At 47.4% G+C, this 18,790-nt stretch overlaps 1 protein-coding gene across 1 annotated transcript in view; it reads right to left on the bottom strand.

Moving 5' to 3' along the window:
* The window catches only part of LOC149440961 (vomeronasal type-2 receptor 26-like), a 151,010-nt gene that overhangs the window by 56,559 nt on the left and 75,661 nt on the right, over window positions 1-18,790 (bottom strand). The window lies entirely within an intron of this gene.

The raw sequence follows: 18,790 nt of genomic DNA, 5'->3' as shown, positions 1-18,790 counted from the left end.
CTCTTTGGTCCCTGGGGGCCTGAGCAGGAAGGTGAGGGGGCACCCCAGCCGTAGAGGATTGGCACATTGTGGCTCACACCTGCATGAAGTCTGTGTGACCCATTAAGGACACCATTCACCTTATGTTTACCCATTAAGGACATTATTCACGTTTTTGCTCACCTTCATGCATGTTATCCTCAAAGCTGTCCACTTCACTCTTTATATATATGTCAGCCACTCCTTATATATGTCAGCCACTATATTATATGGTTTATCTTATTTTGCTTATTTAGCGCCGTATTAATTGGTTTTATATAGAGTTGTTGATTTTGGTGCTGTGGCTGTGGCACTACTAATACAGGCTGCTTTAATCATTCAATCATTTACATCTACATTTTGGCGCAGGAGATTATCCTTTTTATTTGCACTCCACTGCCGCCCTGCACACGTATATATACAGTGGCAGGGCGGCAAGCGGTTAAATTGAAGAAAAAGAGGGGAAAATGAACTGGAATGCATACAAATGCACTGGAACGCATCAAAAATGCATCATAAACGGAGCGGAACGCGTCAAAAATGCGTATGCAGAAACTCATCTGGACTGAGTTTCTATAGTGTAAACCGGCCCTCAGGAGAGAAGGATTTTTTTTACCTTAATACATTCTGTCAGGGATCGCCACGGCACATAGGTCTGCGCATGCGCAGATTGCCAAAACGCACTAATATGCGGGCGCTAGGACCTGGGCGCCCGCGGCGGCAGTTTCGGCCACGCATGCGCACTTGCTTGTCACCAATGACAGCGCAGGGCGCTCTATTTAAAGCTGGCTCCTGCAATGCTTAAGTGCCGTATGGTCTTGTTCCTGTTCCTAGTGCTGAGATTGCTTGTTGCCAAACCTGCCTGACCCGGATTATCGTGACCTTCTCCTGCCCTGATCCCTGGCTTGTCTGACCATTCTCCTGCCTTCTCCTGTTTGTCTGACCTCCTGTTGCTGAACCTGGCCCGTGACCTGTTTATCCTTTTGCCTGCCGCTCTGTACCATCTACCTCTGCTGTTACCGACCCGGCCTGTCTGACTACGCTACTACCTCTTCACATCTGGCTCTCACCGGCCACCTGCCATTGGTGGCTACCTCTACTACAGCTGGTTGTACTTGGGGGTCGCGACCTGGTCTCAGGCTGCTTCAAGTCCATCCCCACCATCAGGGGCTCTGGTGAATCAGCAGGCTGAGGCTTAGACTCCGCGCCCCGGGGAACTCCGGCCTGTGGGTCGCTAGAGGCTACCAACAGTCAGCTCCTAACAGAACCATACGGCCATGACTGAGCCAGAAAGAGGTCCCTCACCCTTGGAAGAGATATGCCAATACCTGGCGGCACTCACCTAAGCTGTCAAAACTCTCCAAGAAAGCTATACACATCTGGAAGGACGAATTCAGACCCTAACCACGCCATCAGCCCCGGCTGATCCGCCTCCTGCCAGGGACCCCGCAGGATCGTCCACTCGAGCAGTGGTCACCATGCCTGCACCAGAACCTCGAGTGCCAAAGCCTGAGCGGTTCAATGGGGATTGAGGGAAGTTCAGGGCCTTCCAGAATTCTTGTCTATTATACTTTAGCCTGCAGCCATGGACTTTTTCATCAGAATCTGTGAAAGTGGGGTTTGTAATATCCTTACTGCAGGGGGAACCCTAAGGCTGGGCCCACTGTCTGATGGAGAGCCACCATTCGTACCTGGACTCAGTTTCCTCATTTTTCAAAGCAATGGTGGAACTATATGATGACCCACAACGAGCTGCTTCGGGCTGAAGCGGTTCTACATACTTTGCAGCAGGGTCGCCAGGCAGCAGAGGACTATGCCTCAGAATTCAGGCACTGGTGTGGGGATACCCAATGGAATGACGCAGCCTTGCGTCACCAGTTCTGCATAGGCCTTTCTGATCCGCTGAAGGACGAGCTTGCCAGAGTAGGTGTGCCTGATTCCCTGGAAGGTTTGATAACTCTGGCAATTCATATCGACCGCAGGCTTCGGGAACAGAGCTCTGAAAGATCCAGTCAAGGGTTAAAACCCACATGGATGCTGCCACAGGTTCTAACCATTCCAAACTCCCCTGCCAGTACTCGGAATCCAGAACCATCAGAGGGAGCCGAACCTATGCAAATGGGGTTGATGCGGCCTTCCCTAACATTTGAAGAGCGCCAGAGACGCTGGGTAAACAACCTTTGCCTATACTGTGGAGCAGCAGGCCATGTGGTACGTTCCTGCCCGTAGAAGTTAAGTAAGTGTTCTTCCATTACTTCTGCTATGACTCCTGCCTGTGTGCCTGTGTATATAAACCAAAAAGCAAGAGATCCCTGTGCTCAAATCCATACAGCTAGTGCATGCATTTATCCATCAGGTGCTAAAGGGGTGTAACCACATTAACTCTAGAAATTCTGTGAAATTCTGTGTATATAAACCCTCTCACTTGGCCATACCAATCTCATTTCAGCTTCGCGAGAAGAACGATGCAGGTGACGGCCATTATTAACTCAGGGGCCTGCAGTTGTTTTATTGATCTTAAATTTTCAACGCAGCAACAGATTCCCTTACTGACCAAGGAGCACGGCCTGAACATCCTCTTGGCCGATGGAACTCAAGTTAAATCTGGGTTGGTAGATCGGGAGACCCCTCCTATATGCACTATAATGGCTGATCATCATCAGGAACTCCTCCGCTTGGACGCCATCGCGTCCCCTCTATTAACAGTTATTTTGGGGCTTCCTTGGCTACGTGCACACAACCCCCAAATTAACTGGAGGACTGGGTCAGTTCAGTTTAGTTCACCCTATTGCCAGGAACATTGCTACCCAAGGTCACCACCGGACACCCAGACTCTGCTTTGTGTAAACACAGACACTGAGCTAGCACAAACGGTTCCTACCGCATACCATCAGTACCTTGACCTTTTTAGTCCCCGGGGAGCAGACATCCTTCCCCTGCACAGGGCGTATGACTGTCCCATTGACCTTCTCCCGGGATCTGAAATTCCCTTCGGCCAAATTTTTCCCTTGTCTGAACGGGAGTTGGGGACTTTAAAGGAATATTTTGACGAAAGCCTAAGAAAGGGATTTATCCGTCCGTCCACATCACCGGCAGGGGCCGGAATCTTCTTCGTGAGGAAAAAGGATAAATCCCTGAGACCCTGTATTGACTATACAAAACTACGGTTAAAACCCGTTATCCTCTCCCCTTAGTCCCCAAGTTTTTTCAGAGGTTGAAATCAGCCTCTATTTTTACCAAACTAGACCTCAGGGGTGCATATAACCTGGTTCGTATACGCGAGGGGGATGAGTGGAAGACAGCTTTCCGCACTCGATTTGGTCACTTTGAATATTTAGTCATGCCCTTCGGGTTATGTAATGCACCGGCCCCTTTTCAACAGTTTGTGAATGATATATTTAAAGATTTCTTGGACATCTTTGTAATTGTTTACCTAGATGATATCTTGATCTTTTCATCATCTTTGGAGGCACATCAAGGTCACGTCAGAAGCGTGTTGAAGCGACTTTGCCAGCACGGGCTCTACGCCAAAGCAGAAAAATTTAGTTTTGAACATCCCAGCATCCAATATCTGGGGTTAATCATTTCCACCACTGGAATTGCTATGGACCCTCAAAAAATCTCGGCCATCCTGGAATGGCCGGTACCCACAGATAAGAAAGGGGTTCAGCGATTTATATAGGAAGTTTATTAAGAACCTCTCTGGCCTGGTATCTCCTATCACCCAACTCACAAAGATGGGAGTACGCTTTCAGTGGACACCAGAGGCACAGGTCGCCTTCGAGTCTCTCAAGAAGCTGTTTATGACAGCTCCCATTTTAAGTCACCCTGATGCATCACTACCCTATATATTGGAGGTAGATGCGTCAGAAAACGCAGTGGGGGCAATCCTGTCACAGAGGGTGTAAAGGAACTGATGCATCCGGTGGCTTCTTTCTCCAGGAAGCTTACCCTGTCAGAAAGGAATTATGACATCGGAGATCGGGAGTTGTTGGCCATTAAAACGGCACTAGAAGAATGGAGATACCTATTGGAGGGAGCCTTGCATCCCATTCTGGTCTACACAGACCATAAAAACTTGGAATATCTGAGGACTGCTAAACGCCTCAGACCGCGTCAAGCCAGGTGGGCGTTATTCTTTTCAAGGTTCAGCTTCCACATAACATACCGACCAGAGTCCAAGAATACAAAACCTGACGCACTCTCGCGTATGTATGAGGACCCCAAAGAAACTCCCAAACCAGATACCATCCTGCCGGCAGATAATTTCCTATTATTACAATCAGAGCTCCTGTCTAAATTACAGGCTGCATCCATGGAGCCCCCAACTTACCTGGAATCCCGATACAGAGTAGGGAGGGTCTCTTATGGAAAGGGGAGCAGATCATGGTACCAGAAGGAGCTCGGACCTTGGTCCTGGGCTACTGCCACGACCATCCGTTGGCGGGTCATTTCGGAGTACACAAGACCCTAGAGTTGGTGCAACGCACATTTTGGTGGCCAAGTATGGCCAAAGATTGCGAGGCTTATGTAAGTACCTGTGCAGTCTGCAACAGGAGTAAGCCCTCCAGGAGCAAAGCTTGGGGCCTGTAACGTCCTTTACCGGTGCCCGACAGACCCTGGAGCATGATCTCCATGGACTTTATAGTGGAACTACCACCATCGCAGAATCATACTGCAATTTTTGTGGTGGTGGACCGCCTGTCAAAGATGGCCCACTTCCTTCCACTGAAAAGTACCCCATCTGCTTCCGAGACAGCACAAGTCTTCATCAGGGAGATAGTGAGACTGCATGGTGTACCCAAAAATATAGTCTCAGATCGGGGTGTTCAATTCACTTCTAAATTCTGGAAAGCTCTATGCGAGAGTCTGGAAGTGGAACTGTCCTTTTCCTCAGCCTACCACCCACAACGAATGGGCAGACTGAGCGAACCAACCAAACGTTGGAATAATATCTCAGATGCTACACCTCGTTCTTGCAGCACGACTGGCTGGCACTCTTGCCCCTGGCGGAGTTCGCCTACAACAATGCAAACCACTCTACCACCAGGCAGTCCCCGTGTTTCGCCAATTATGGTTTCCATCCAACTTTCTTGCCCGACCTGATCCCAGAAAACCCAGTTCCAGCAGCCCAAGACTCCTTAAAATTTTTTGCGTCCAACAATAAACTGTTACAGGAGGCAATGGCTAAGGCTCAGGAGGATAGCAAAAGGGCTTTTGATAAAAGAAGAAGAGGGGAATTGGTCGTGGTCATCTGGCTCTCACCTGCCACTGGCGGCTACCTCTACCACAGCTGGTTGTACTCGGGGGTCACGACCTGGTCTCAGGCTGCTTCAAGTCCATCCCCACCATCAGGGGCTCTGGTGAATCAGCAGGCTGAGGCTTAGACTCCGTGCCCTGGGGAACTCCGGCCTGTGGTCCGCTAAAGGCTACCACCAGTCGGCTCCTAACACATTCTATGCATTAAACCTTCTGGGTGTAGCTCAGCCTTCAACTCCCCCCCCCCATACTTACCTGAGCCCCAACTCAATCCAGCAATGTTCATGCTCTCCCAGGTCTCTCTCTACTCATTGGCTCACACTGCTGCAGAATCAGTAGCTCCTGCTGATGTCAATCACAGCCAGTTAGCCAATGAAGAAAAAACAGGGAGTGCACCCGGCAGGGAGTGCATTGGGGGCACCCGGCAGAAGGGACCAGCCAGGACCGCTGGTGGGGGATCCAAAAAGAAGAAGAGGATCAGTGTTGATCTCTGCATAACCATTGCACAGAGTAGGTACATGTGACGCGTTATTTTTTATTTTTCTTTTAATGACAACCTTTAGAATCTGATGACTCTGATATCCCTCAACCTACAGCTGAGACTGTTTCTAATTTTTTGGACTCTTTTTACCACATCTGGATAAAAGAGAGAAACGAAGCGAGCACCAAGACCAACTAGCAGCTGATACACCAAAGGCAACCATAAAATACCTCAAAGGATAAAATTCAACATAAGGGGTGCAGCTCTATATCAATATATAAGAACCAAAAATTGAGTAGGTAAGTAAAGTGCCCATATACAGTGACAAAAAGAAATACACATAATAGATAGAGTGTCGTGCATGTAATGGTAAGGATAATAAATATTTCCCAAAAAACTCTCCTGTTAGGGAGTATAAAACAGTTCAAACATGTTATGTTGGATTGAGAAGGTGGTCACGAAAGGGCAAGTTTTAGTCGGTCTCTGTATACCACTATTATTTAACATACCATCTCTGTCGGCTTCTGCAATTGACATGTTATTTAATACAGATTCACTATACCCTTTTTCTACAAACCTCTCTTTCAAGATGGGGGCTTTTGAGAAGTAGGTGTCAAGATCAGAGCAGTTCCTCCGAATCCTTAGGAACTGTCCTTTCGGTATGTTTGACAGCCAGGCTGAGTGGTGACAACTATCATTAGGGATATAACTATTCCTGTCTGATTTCTTAAAAAATTATTCTGTGATGATCATACCATCTCTCTTAATTAGTGTTAAGTCTAGGAAATTAATCTGGCTAAGGCTATAATCAAAAGTTAGTTTGATGTTCAGATCATTGTTATTCAGAGTGCCGAAAAAGTTAAGAAGTGTCTGTACGTTGCCATTCCATAACAAGAAAACATCATCGATGTAGCGTCTTTAAAAGGACAATTCAGGCCACTCTCTAGAACAGTGGTTCTTAACCTGGGTTCGATCGAACCCCAGGGGTTCGGTGAGTCAGTCTCGCGGGTTCGGCGGAGGTGAAGACCCACACCCGACTCATATGATTCGTGCAGTAAATATTCATTATTATGTTTTTGTTTTTGTGTGAAAATCATGTTTTAATGGTTTTGTTCTTTGTTCTTAATGGTTTTGTTCATTTTGTGCACCTACGTATAAATATATACCTAAATATATACCTATGTTTTGAATTTGAAAAATCATATTTTATTTTTCCAATTAAGAAGGGTTCGGTGAATGCGCATATGAAACTGGTGGGGGTCAGTACCTCCAACAAGGTTAAGAACCACTGCTCTAGAATAAATAATAACTCTCTAGAATAAATAATGTCCTCCTCCCACCTGGCCATGAAGAGGTTGGCCAGGCTGGGAGCAAATTACGTGGTGACGTCACGCTGCTGAGACCACGAGGAGGTCCAGCGGCCATTCTGCTTTCTGTATACGGTCAGTGTTAGTTCCTATGCTGATTCTATTTGTATACCTTACCTTTAATAAAGCGTTTTTTTGGCTGGAAATTACTACACTATGGGCATTCTTCTTTTTGGCTCTGGATGAGCCAATACCGCCTTGAAGCCCATTCCTGGAGGCCAAATACCATATACATTGCATATTATGCTTTGGCATCTGGCGAGTGTGCACTTTAAACATTCCTTCTGACACGTCACCTGTGAGATTATCCAGGAATACACGGATCACCTACTAGAGTAAAGAGGTCACTTACTAGAGACTACCCTGATTACATCGGTTACCATTATTGTTTGAACTATTTTATACGCCCTAACAGGAGAGTTTTGGGATATATTTATCATCCTTACCATTATATGCACGGCACTTTATCTATCATATGTGTATTGCATTTTGTCACTGTATATGGGCACTTTACTTATCTAGTCAATTTTTGGTTCTTATATATTGATTTAGCACTGCACCCCTCATGTTGAATTTTATCCGTTGAGGTATTTTATGGTTGCCTTTGGTGTATCAGCTACTAGTTGGTCTTGGCGCTCGCTTCATTTCTCATTTTTCTCCATTTTATTTTCACCATTCTGTAGCTGTAGCTGCCAATACTCTTTTATATTTATGTAAATTTTCTGCAATATGAATGACATTTTCGAAATTTAGATCTAAAAGAACCTGTATCCCAGATGATGTGTTCTCTATTACTAATGAGACTGAGGACATTAAAGGGACGTTTATACATTTACAGAACCTAGCATCCTCAGAAATACGCACACTCTGGGATATTTCTTTCTTAAATTTTTAATAATGCAGGAATCGACTTATTGAAATTTCTAGTTTTACGAAAAAAGAAAAAATTGTTGCATTTAGACGCTGAAATCAATAAGGTCCGGGATAAACATAATCCTTTCAAAGATCTGAATGATTATAAATCAGAATCAGATAGACTGAAAACATATCTGGAAGGAATTGAAAAGGAACAGAAAATTAAAAAACAAAAAAAAATATACGGGATTCCAGAGATTACCACGATAATTGTATATTCAAAATGGCAAACTCACAATGACGAATCCCATACTTCCCCCATTCCGGTGGATAACAATACTCCATTACGACCCCCTAGATCATCTGGGAATTTCCAGAAATCCCACCAGAATTATCAACATCCTTCTAATACAGGTGGTTTCTCTAGGCAACCTGAGAGACCACAGCACTATGAATATACTATACCAGTTAGTAATAGGTTTGATCCCTTCAATCACCTACCAGATAATAATATAGGTTCTCGTGGATTCAATTGGTCCTTCGATAGAGATTACTCAAATAGAATGCCTACCCAACATCATTCCAGACCTAGGACATCCAACAATGATTTTAGACACAATTGGCAACCCCCGAGGAATAACTCTGGGTATCAAAATGGCCCAGGGGCGGACTTACAACTCATGGGGCCCCCGGGCAATAGGGGATCATGGGGCCCCTGTGTCCTTGCCCAAACTCAAAAAAGCCTATGAAAAAGGTACCAGGGGCATCTCATGGGGCCCCCTACTGACCCCGGGCCCTCAGGCAGTGCCCGAGTTTCCAAATGGTCAGTCCGCCCCTGGTTTGGCCCCAAGAAATGTTTGAATAAATTCAATAAATATATTGACATTAATAAGTTTGTTAGACAGCTAACACATAAGAGACATTTTGCTAACCCTACCAATAATCCAGCTGGGCTTAATCCTCCCTCTATCATGTACCTGGTGATGGAGGCCAATGGAGAGAGGGCTTCCCTTGTGGCTAAATTCCAGACTCCCCTGAAAGTGGGACAGTGGGAGTCAGGCACAAAGTTGCACAGGTCGCCTGTAGAAGTGCTGATTGGTGGTCCACTCAGGAGCACAGCTGGTGCACGGAGATAGCTTTGCAGACTGCAGGAGCCTGTGCGTGGTATGCAAGCCTTCCAGGATTTGGATGTTTGTTGGATAGTCAGTTCGAGCCAAGGTCAGGTACCGGTTGGGGAACAGAACAGACGTGGTCAGGTGGGATAGCCGAGGTCATGCACGGAGGAGTGAGAGAGAGCGTATCCTTTAGCCAAGGCAAAATCATATCAGGGGGTCAGTAGAGCAGACAAGTCCAAGTACAAGCCGGGTCGGAATCAGGAAGTCGCAGGTAACAGGAAACAGGAACAAACCACGGGGAGATAGAGGTCATCCAGCAACCAGAGGAAGTGATGAGTCTCCTTATAAAGGCCGTCTGGCACCAGACTGAGGCTGAGGTGTCCTTCTACGGCCATGTAAAGTATTGGCAGAAACGCCAGAACTTCTGCTGTGGACAGGACCCTGACACCCTCACAAGGCATTTCTGATTCAGGGGGCATTATATGCTCTAACTTCAGAAATGCATCCCTTTTCAACCCACCCCAACAGTCACATTCATATATTAATGTGTTTAAAGAAATGGTCTTGAAAGATTTGGACGTTTTGAAAGTTAAACGCCCACGGGATCAACAATATGTTAATGACGCTGTGGATAGTCTTTTGAACAAAAAAGACTTAGTAATACGACCGGCTGACAAAGGAGGAGGTGTGGCTGTCCTTAATAAGGTAGATTACATGACTGAAGCCTATAAAATTCTTAATGACACTAGTACCTATCGTTTGCTACCCAAAGATCCTGTGATACAATATAAAAAGGCACTTAAGACTAATATTAATAAGGGGTATCAAGACCACATTATCAATAAAAAGGAGAAAGAGTTCTTGTGTCCCTCAGCCCCAAAATTGCCGGTTATGTATATCCTACCAAAGGTACACAAAGATCCTATCAACCCCCCAGGTAGGCCTATAATTAGTGGAATAGGATCACTGTGCTCCAAAATAGGTCAATATATAGACCATTGTCTTCAGCCCCTTGTAACTGGTACCCCATCATACCTGAAAGACACGAAGCAGATGCTTAATGATTTCCGAGATTTATCTGCCTATCCTGATACATTTCTTGTCACTGCAGATGTGTGTCTTCTCTATATAGTAATATAGATCACAACGATGGGATGGAAGCATTGATATTTTATCTAGATGGTTTTACTAACATTCCATCTATACAGAAAGATTTTATTTTGCAACTTTTAGGATTTGCAATGGCGAACAATTACTTTTGGTTTGATAACAAATTTTACCTTCAGACACGCGGAGTAGCTATGGTAGCAAAATTTGCTCCCAGCCTGGCCAACCTCTTCATGGCCAGGTGGGAGGAGGACATTATTTATTCTAGAGAGTGGCCTGAATTGTCCTTTTTATAGATGCTACATCGATGATGTTTTCTTGTTATGGAATGGCAACGTACAGACTCTTCTTAACTTTTTCGGCACTCTGAATAACAATGATCTGAACATCAAACTAACTTTTGTTAATAGCCTTAGCCAGATTAAATTCCTAGACTTAACACTAATTAAGAGAGACAGTATGATCATCACAGAATAATTCTTCAAGAAATCAGATAGGAATAGTTATATTCCTACGGATAGTTGTCACCACCCAGCCTGGCTGTCAAACATACCGAAAGGACAGTTCCTAAGGATTTGGAGGAACTGCTCTGATCTTGACACCTACTACTCAAAAGCCTCCATCTTGAAAGAGAGGTTTGTAGAAAAAGGGTATAGTGAATCTGTATTAAATAAGACACTTATGTCAGTTGCAGAAGCCGACAGAGATGGTATGTTAAATAATAGTGGTATACAGAGACCAACCAAAACTTGTCCTTTCGTGACCACCTTCTCAATCCAACATAAGCTGATCACTAAAATATTTAACAAAAACTGGGGTATACTAAAGGCTGACCCAGTCCTTACTAAAATATTACCTGATAGACCAGAGATGACTTTCAGAAGAACAATGGCATTAAGAAATGTTATAGCCCCTAATGTGGTAAACCCTCCCACTAGCTTATCCTTTTTCTCCAATGTTACTGGATTTTTTCTGTGTAACAAATGCGTTATTTGTGTGTGCAATAATCATCGTAAAAGGAAAGTACATTCATTTACCTCAACATATTCTGGAAAAAACTACAAAATTGATACGTTTATTACGTGCCATAGCCGATATGCGGTCTATCTTTTGGGGTGCCCCTGTGGCAAACAGTATACAGGACATACCACAAGGAAATTGAATGACAGATTGAGGGAACATCTATACAACATGAAAAGAGGTTTTAAGGATCACTCGCTTTCAAAGCACTTTAAAAGATGTCATAATAAAGATCCTTCCAGCCTCACATTTGTGGGCATAGACATGATCAAATCACATTAGAGAGGTACCAATAGGAAAAGGGCAGACTCTCAACTTGAATCCAAATGGATTTTCGAGATGGGCACCCTTTACCCCAGAGGTCTCAATGTTGATATGGATCTCAACTGCTTTATTGATAACAGTTGAGACCACCCATTGGACCTTCTGTTTTTTAAAAAAACATTTCTTTATTTTTCCTAGCTCTAAATTTTCATATATTCCCCGCCTTAGTGTCCTATCCATTTCATTGCCTAGGATTTTTTCACCATAGCAAATCTATTTATTCTTATCTTATTTTATCTTCAATGCATGGACATTTTATTATCATCTTCCTTTGCATTTTTTATTTTATTTTTTATTCTACCAGTTTTCAGCATTTAATTTTTATGGGTGTTCCTATTGTCATCTAATGAATACAGGTGAAACTCGAAAAATTAGAATATCGTGCAAAAGTTCATTTATTTCAGTAATGTAACTTAAAAGGTGAAACTAATATATGAGATAGACTCATTACATACAAAGCAAGATAGTTCAAGCCATGATTTGTCATAATTGTGATGACTATGGCTTACAGCTCATGAAAACCCCAAATCCACAATCTCAAAAAATTAGAATATTGTGAAATATTGTGAAAAGGTGCAATATTCTAGGCTCAAAGTGTCCCACTCTAATCAGCTAATTAAGCCATAACACCTGCAAAGGGTTCCTGAACCTTTAAATGGTCTCTCAGTCTGGTTCAGTAGGAATCACAATCATGGGAAAGACTGCTGACCTGACAGTTGTGCAGAAAACCATCAATGACACCCTCCATAAGGAGGGAAAGCCTCAAAAGGTCATTGCAAAAGAAGTTGGATGTTCCCAAAGTGCTGTATCAAAGCACATTAATAGAAAGTTATGTGGAAGGGAAAAGTGTGGAAGAAAAAGGTGCACAAGCAGCAGGGATGACCGCAGCCTGGAGAGGATTGTCAGGAAAAGGCCATTCAAAAGTGTTGGGGACTTTCACAAGGAGTGGACTGAGGCTGGAGTCAGTGCATCAAGAGCCACCACACACAGACGGATCCTAGACATGGGCTTCAAATGTCGTATTCCTCTTGTCAAGCCGCTCCTGAACAACAAATGTCAGAAGCGTCCTACCTGGGCTAAAGAAAAACAAACCTGGTCTGTTGCTCAGTGGTCCAAAGTCCTCTTTTCTGATGAGAACAACTTTTGCATCTCGTTTGGAAACCAAGGACCCAGAGTATGGAGGAAGAATGGAGAGGCACACACTGCAAGATGCTTGAAGTCCAGCGTGAAGTTTCTACAGTCTGTGCTGATTTGGGGAGCCATGTCATCTGCTGGTGTTGGTCCACTGTGCTTCATTAAGTCCAGGGTCAACGCAGCCGTCTACCAGGAGATTTTGGAGCACTTCATGCTTCTTTCCGCAGATGAGCTGTCAAGGTCCTACCTTTTCCCAGAGGTTATGCTGCTCCATGTGCTGGCATCCATCTTGGGTTTCTGCAGAGCACGGTGGGAGCCTTTTATGCTTTCAGGCCTCTGCGGTCCATCCCCCAGAGGGGTGTGGTTGATCACATTTAAGCCTGTTGTCTGCACTTGCTCTTTTGCATTCGTGTCTTGTATGTTTGTGTTGCAGCAAGCTCTGTTTCTACTCTCGTGGCTCTCCTAGAAACTGACTCGGCTTTGACTAGACTATTCTCAGCGTTATCCCTTTATCTGACCTCCCGTTGCTGAACCCGGCTTGTGACCTGTATATTCTTGTCTACGGTTCTGTACTGTCTGTCCCGCTGTTATCGACCCGGCCTGCCCGACTACGCTATTGTCTTATCTGGTTCCTACCAGCTATACGCCATTGGCGGCAGCCATTACCACAGCTGGGGTGACTAGGGGGTCGCGACCTGGTCCCTGGCTGCGTCAAGTCCATCTCCACCATCAGGGGCCCTGGTGAAGGGCATCCTGGGGCTTAGACTCCGCGCCCTGAGGGACTCCGGTCTGTGGGTGGTGGTTGTCGTCAGTCGGTGCGTGACCCTGCTATTAGGCCTGCCTGTCCGTTCCACAGCTCCTGCCCTGACATTACATGAATGCCATGAATCCTGAGAATGCAGGTACGCCTTCGCTTCCCATGTTATTCGCCAGACTTGATCAACAGGATCTCCTGTTGGATCAGTTCGCTCAGGCATTGCAGACGCTGCTTCCACACACCGTGCACCTTACTCCTGGTGCTATTAGGCCGGTTTTCACTCCGGTGGTCACCCCTGCTGCTGCTTTGGTTGTTGCGCCTACCGCCGCGGCTGCTGCTGCACCCGCGGTGCCCAGAGGTATGACTGGTAAAAGCCCCTCTTCCACAGCGCTATGGGGGTGAGCCAAGTCAGTGTCGTGGGTTCCTCAACCAGGTGGGCATTTATTTTGAGTTAATACCCCACGTTTTTCCGACTGAGAGGTCAAAGGTGGGCTTCCTAATCTCGCTGCTCTCAGACAAGGCCTTAGCCTGGGCAAATCCCTTATGGGAGAGGAATGACCCGGTGATTCACGAGTTTTGTCGACGCATTCCGTAGGGTATTCAACGTGCCTGCTCGCTCCGCCTCGGCTGCCAAGATGCTCATGTCCATGCATCACGGTTCACGGACCGTTGCCGAGTACGCCATAGAGTTTCGTAACCTGGCGGCAGAGGTGGGCTGGAACAATGAGGCTCTGGTGGCTGCTTTTTCTCATGGCCTTTCAGATGCGTTGAAGGACGAGATTGCAGCCAAGGAACTGCCTGTGGAGCTGGAAGCACTAATTTCCTTCCTAATCCTGATTGACACCAGGCTCAGGGAGAGGCCTTCACTCAAGGAGCACCTGCGGAGGCCTCCCAACTGACTGGCGCCTGCGTTTTCTGTCCCACTCATTCCTCCCTCTCCTCCCACGCCTCCTGGGGATGGCTTGTTTGGCGGTGAGCCCATGCAGCTGGAGTTTGCTCGCTTTTCCGAGGGACAGCGGGCCGCTCAGCGTCGGGAGGGTTGCTGCCTGTACTGTGGCCTTGGTGGGCACTTTCGGCAGTCCTGTCCGGTCCGTCCGGGAAACGCTCGCACCTGAGATCCTGTCGGGGACAGATCTTGGGTGGAGTTTCCTCGTCCCCGGCGTTCCGCAAAGATAAACCACTGATCACCGTTGTCCTCTCTTGAGCGGAGGGCTCGGTGACGACCCAGGCATTGGTAGACTCTGGGGCCGGTGGGTTGTTTATGGACAGCTCGTTTGCTGCCCAGCACTCCATTCCCCTGCAGGCTCAAGTTACCCCATTGGTTCTCAAGGAGATAGATGGCAGGCCCCCGCAACCGCCGCAGGTTACCCACGAGACCCTGTCGGTTGAAGTAGCTATTGGGGCTGTTCACAGGGAGTTGGCCTGTTTTCAGGTAATTTCTTCCCCGCACTATTCTGTGGTGTTGGGCTATCGCTGGCTCCAGAGGCACAATCCAACCTTTAATTGGCGAACGGCCGAGATTCTCTCGTGGTCTCCACAGTGTGGGGCCGGGTGCATCCGTGGGCCGGTTAAGGTGTTGTGTGCCTCCTCGGACTCTGTGTTGCCTACCGACTATAGGGAGTACCTGGACGTGTTTGACAAGGTGCGCGCTGGTGCCTTACCTCCCCATCGTCCTTACGACTGCACCATACCCTTGCAACCTGGTGCCACTCCTCCACGTGGCAGGGTGTATCCTCTTTCGATTGCGGAGAATCAGGCCATGGAGGAGTACATTGCGGATGCACTTTCCCGGGGGCACATTCATAAGTCTACCTCCCCAGCAGGAGCGGGCTTTTTCTTCCTAAAGAAGAAGGGTGGTGAATTGAGGCCTTGCATCGATTATAGGGGTCTCAATCGAATCACCATCAAGAATGCCTACCCTATTCTGTTGATTACCGAGTTGTTCGACCGCCTCAAGGGAGCAACGGTCTTCACCAAACTCGACCTTAGGGCGGCGTACAACCTCGTACGGATCAAGCAAGGGGACGAGTGGAAGACCGCGTTTAACACCAGAACCGGTCACTATGAATCCCTGGTGATGCCCTTCGGGTTGTGTAACGTGCCTGCGGTCTTTCAGGAGTTCATAAATGATGTCTTTTGTGACTTGTTGCAGCAGTGCGTGGTGGTTTACTTGGATGACATCCTGGTTTACTCTGCCTCCATGGAGTCCCATATCCAGCATGTCAAGCGAGTGCTGCAACGGTTACGTGAGAACGAACTCTTTTGTAAGCCTGAGAAGTGTGAATTCCACCGGTCCCAGGTTGCCTTTTTGGGCTACATCATTTTTGCGGTGGGATTCTCCATGGACCCTCAGAAGTTTGCGGCGGTTCTGCAATGGCCTCGTCCCAATGGTCTTTGGCCCATTCAGCGCTTTTTGGGTTTCGCCAACTATTATCAGACGTTCATCAGGAACTTCTCCACGCTGGCAAAGCCTCTCTCAGACCTAACCAAGAAGGGCAGTAATCCTCACGAGTGGCCATCCGAGGCCATCATAGCTTTCGAGGCTCTGAAATCCGCCTTCGCTTCGGCTCCGATACTGTCTCATCCCAATCCTGGGTTGCCTTTCGTCCTCAAGGTTGGTGCATCTGAGACGGGAGTAGGCGCTCTCCTGTCTCAGCGTCGGTCGCCCGATGGACCCCTACTTCCCTGGGGGTTCTACTCCAGGAAGCTTTCCTCTGCAGAATGCAACTACCAGATTGTAGATAGGGAGTTGTTGGCCATCATTCAGCCTCTCAAGGAATGGAGGCACCTGCTCGAGGGCTCCGCGGTTCCGGTCCTCATTCTTACCGATCACAAGAACCTGACATATCTCTCAGAGGCCAAGAGACTGACGCCCCATCAGGCCAGATGGGCCTTGTTCTTGTTGTGTTTCAACTATGTCATCTCCTATTTGCCTGGTTCCACAAATGTCAGGGCTGATGCATTGTCGCGGCAATACTCTAAGTTGTCCAGGGAGGACTCTAAGCCAACCTCGGTCATACCTCCGGATCAGATCCTGGCTGCCATTCGCACCAGTTTGACTTCTCCCCTTGGGGAGCAGATTTTGGTGGCTCAAACTGACGCTCCTCCCGAGAGACCGGATGGTAGATGTTTCGTACATGAGGGATTGCGCTACCATAACTCCAAGACTGCTGGTCAACCAGAGATGAACCAGTTGTCCTGGGTCGTCTCTCGTTTATTCTGGTGGCCAACTCTCCATGCCGACATCGCCTGTTCGGTCTGTGCCCAGAATAAATCTCCACGGCATCTTCCATTGGGCCTTCTGCAACCCATTCCCAATGGGGAGCGTCCCTGGTCACACCTGGGCATGGATTTTATTGTAAACCTCCCTGTGTCTCGGGGCCATACGGTCATTCTCATGGTCGTCAATTGTTTTTCCAAAATGTGCCATTGTGTTCCGCTCAAGAAATTACCAACTGTGCAAGAACTGGCCACGGTTTTTGCCAGGGAGATTTTTCGCCTGCATGGGTTGCCCAGGGTGATTTTTTCGGACCGTGGGAGTTAGTCCGTGTCCAGGTTCTGGCGCGCCTTCTGCTCCCAGTTGGGTATCAGGCTCTCCTTCTCTTCGGCCTACCACCCGCAATCCAATGGGGCTGCGGATCGTTCCAACCAGGCCCTGGAACAATTCCTTCACTGCTATATCTTGGACCAACAGGACGATTTGGACAATCTCCTGCCATGGGCAGAGTTTGCCAGGAACTCAGCTGTCAACTCCTCCTCCGGGATGTCTCCCTTCATGGCCAACTATGGATTCCAACCTGCGGTATTACCTGAGAGGTTCTCGCCATGCTCTGTAGAGAACCATCTTGCTGCCCTGCGTTCTTCATGGGGGCAGATCCAGAAGTCCTTGAAGGACTCAGCACAGCGCCAGAAGTTCCAGGCTGATCGCAGACGGCTGCCCGCTCCTTCATACCAGGTTGGAGATCGGGTGTGGTTGTCTACTCGCAACCTCAATCTTTGGGTGCCCACACCCAAACTGGCCCCCCGTTTTGTTGGCCCTTTTCGCATCCTCCGCAAGGTGAATCCGATTGCCTATGCCCTTGCCCTTTCTCCTGGGATGCGGATCTCTAATGTCTTCCCTGTATCCCTGTTGAAGCCTCTGGTCTGCAATCGCTTCACTACCTCTCTGCCTCGGCCCTGTCCCATCCGGGTTTACGGTCATGAGGAGTATGAGGTGAGCCGGATCCTGGACTCTCGATTGGTGCGTGGTCGGGTGCAGTTCCTGGTTTATTGGCGCAGTTATGGTCCCAAGGAGCGTTCCTGGGTTCCTTCCGCGGATGTTCATGCTCCTGCCCTCCTCTGCGCTTCTCATGCCCGCTTTCCTCAGAAGCCTTTTGTTGAGCCACGGGGGGGGGGGGGCCCTTGAGGAGGAGGTACTGTCAAGGTCCTACCTTTTCCCAGAGGTTATGCTGCTCCATGTGCTGGCATCCATCTAGGGTTTCTGCAGAGCATGGTGGGAGCCTTTTATGCTTTCAGGCCTCTGCGGTCCATCCCCCAGAGGGGTGTGGTTGATCACATTTAAGCCTGTTGTCTGCACTTGCTCTTTGCATTCGTGTCTAGTATGTTCGTGTTGCAGAAAGCTCTGTTTCTACTCTCGTGGCTTTCCTGGAAACCGACTCGGCTTTGACTAGACTATTCTCAGCGTTATCCCTTTATCTGACCTCCCACACTGCCAAAAGCACCAAAACCTGATTCAATGACCTTGGAATTACTGTGCTTGATTGGCCAGCAAACTTGCCTGACCTGAACCCCATAGAGAATCTATTGGGCATTGCCAAGAGAAAAATGAGAGACATGAGACTGAACAATGCAGAAGAGCATCATTGGTCTATAGCACAGTCAAGAAGAGGTTAAACAGTAAGGGTATTATGTACTGTACCTCTTACTCATTCACGTGAGGAGTGGGCCTTCTCATTTTAAAGTAGCTTCTAGATTCTGATAAGTCCCTGCCCACAGACCTCCACTAGATCAGTTGCGGGTTTCCACCAGAAAGGTACCCTTTCAAGTTTGAGGGCATGTGGTCTAGTATGGTTTAGGAGGAGTGGGCATGCACACTTGCTGCTCCTAACATTCTGGCATGTTGGGTAGCATACCTGGATGAAGGTCTGGTATGGATTTTGGGGGAAACTGCACTTTTCTTGTGGGGGTTCCCCCTTGAAATCCATACCTGACACTCCTCAAGGATAAAGGTCTGGTACTGGCTCTGGTGTTAACCCCATGCTGGTCATTTAACAACTTTTTTCTTTTTGCTTACTTCCTCATAAAAAGACAAACAGATTTGCATGATACTTTTGGTCTTTAATGAATCCATGCT

The sequence above is a fragment of the Staurois parvus genome, unplaced genomic scaffold (assembly GCF_062004578.1).
Source record: "Staurois parvus isolate SC_StPar_1 unplaced genomic scaffold, SC_StPar_1.0 ptg001043l, whole genome shotgun sequence".
In the NCBI taxonomy this organism is placed as follows: domain Eukaryota; kingdom Metazoa; phylum Chordata; class Amphibia; order Anura; family Ranidae; genus Staurois; species Staurois parvus.
The sequence above is the reverse complement of the archived record's forward strand: the minus strand, read 5'-3'. Positions and strand labels throughout refer to the sequence as shown.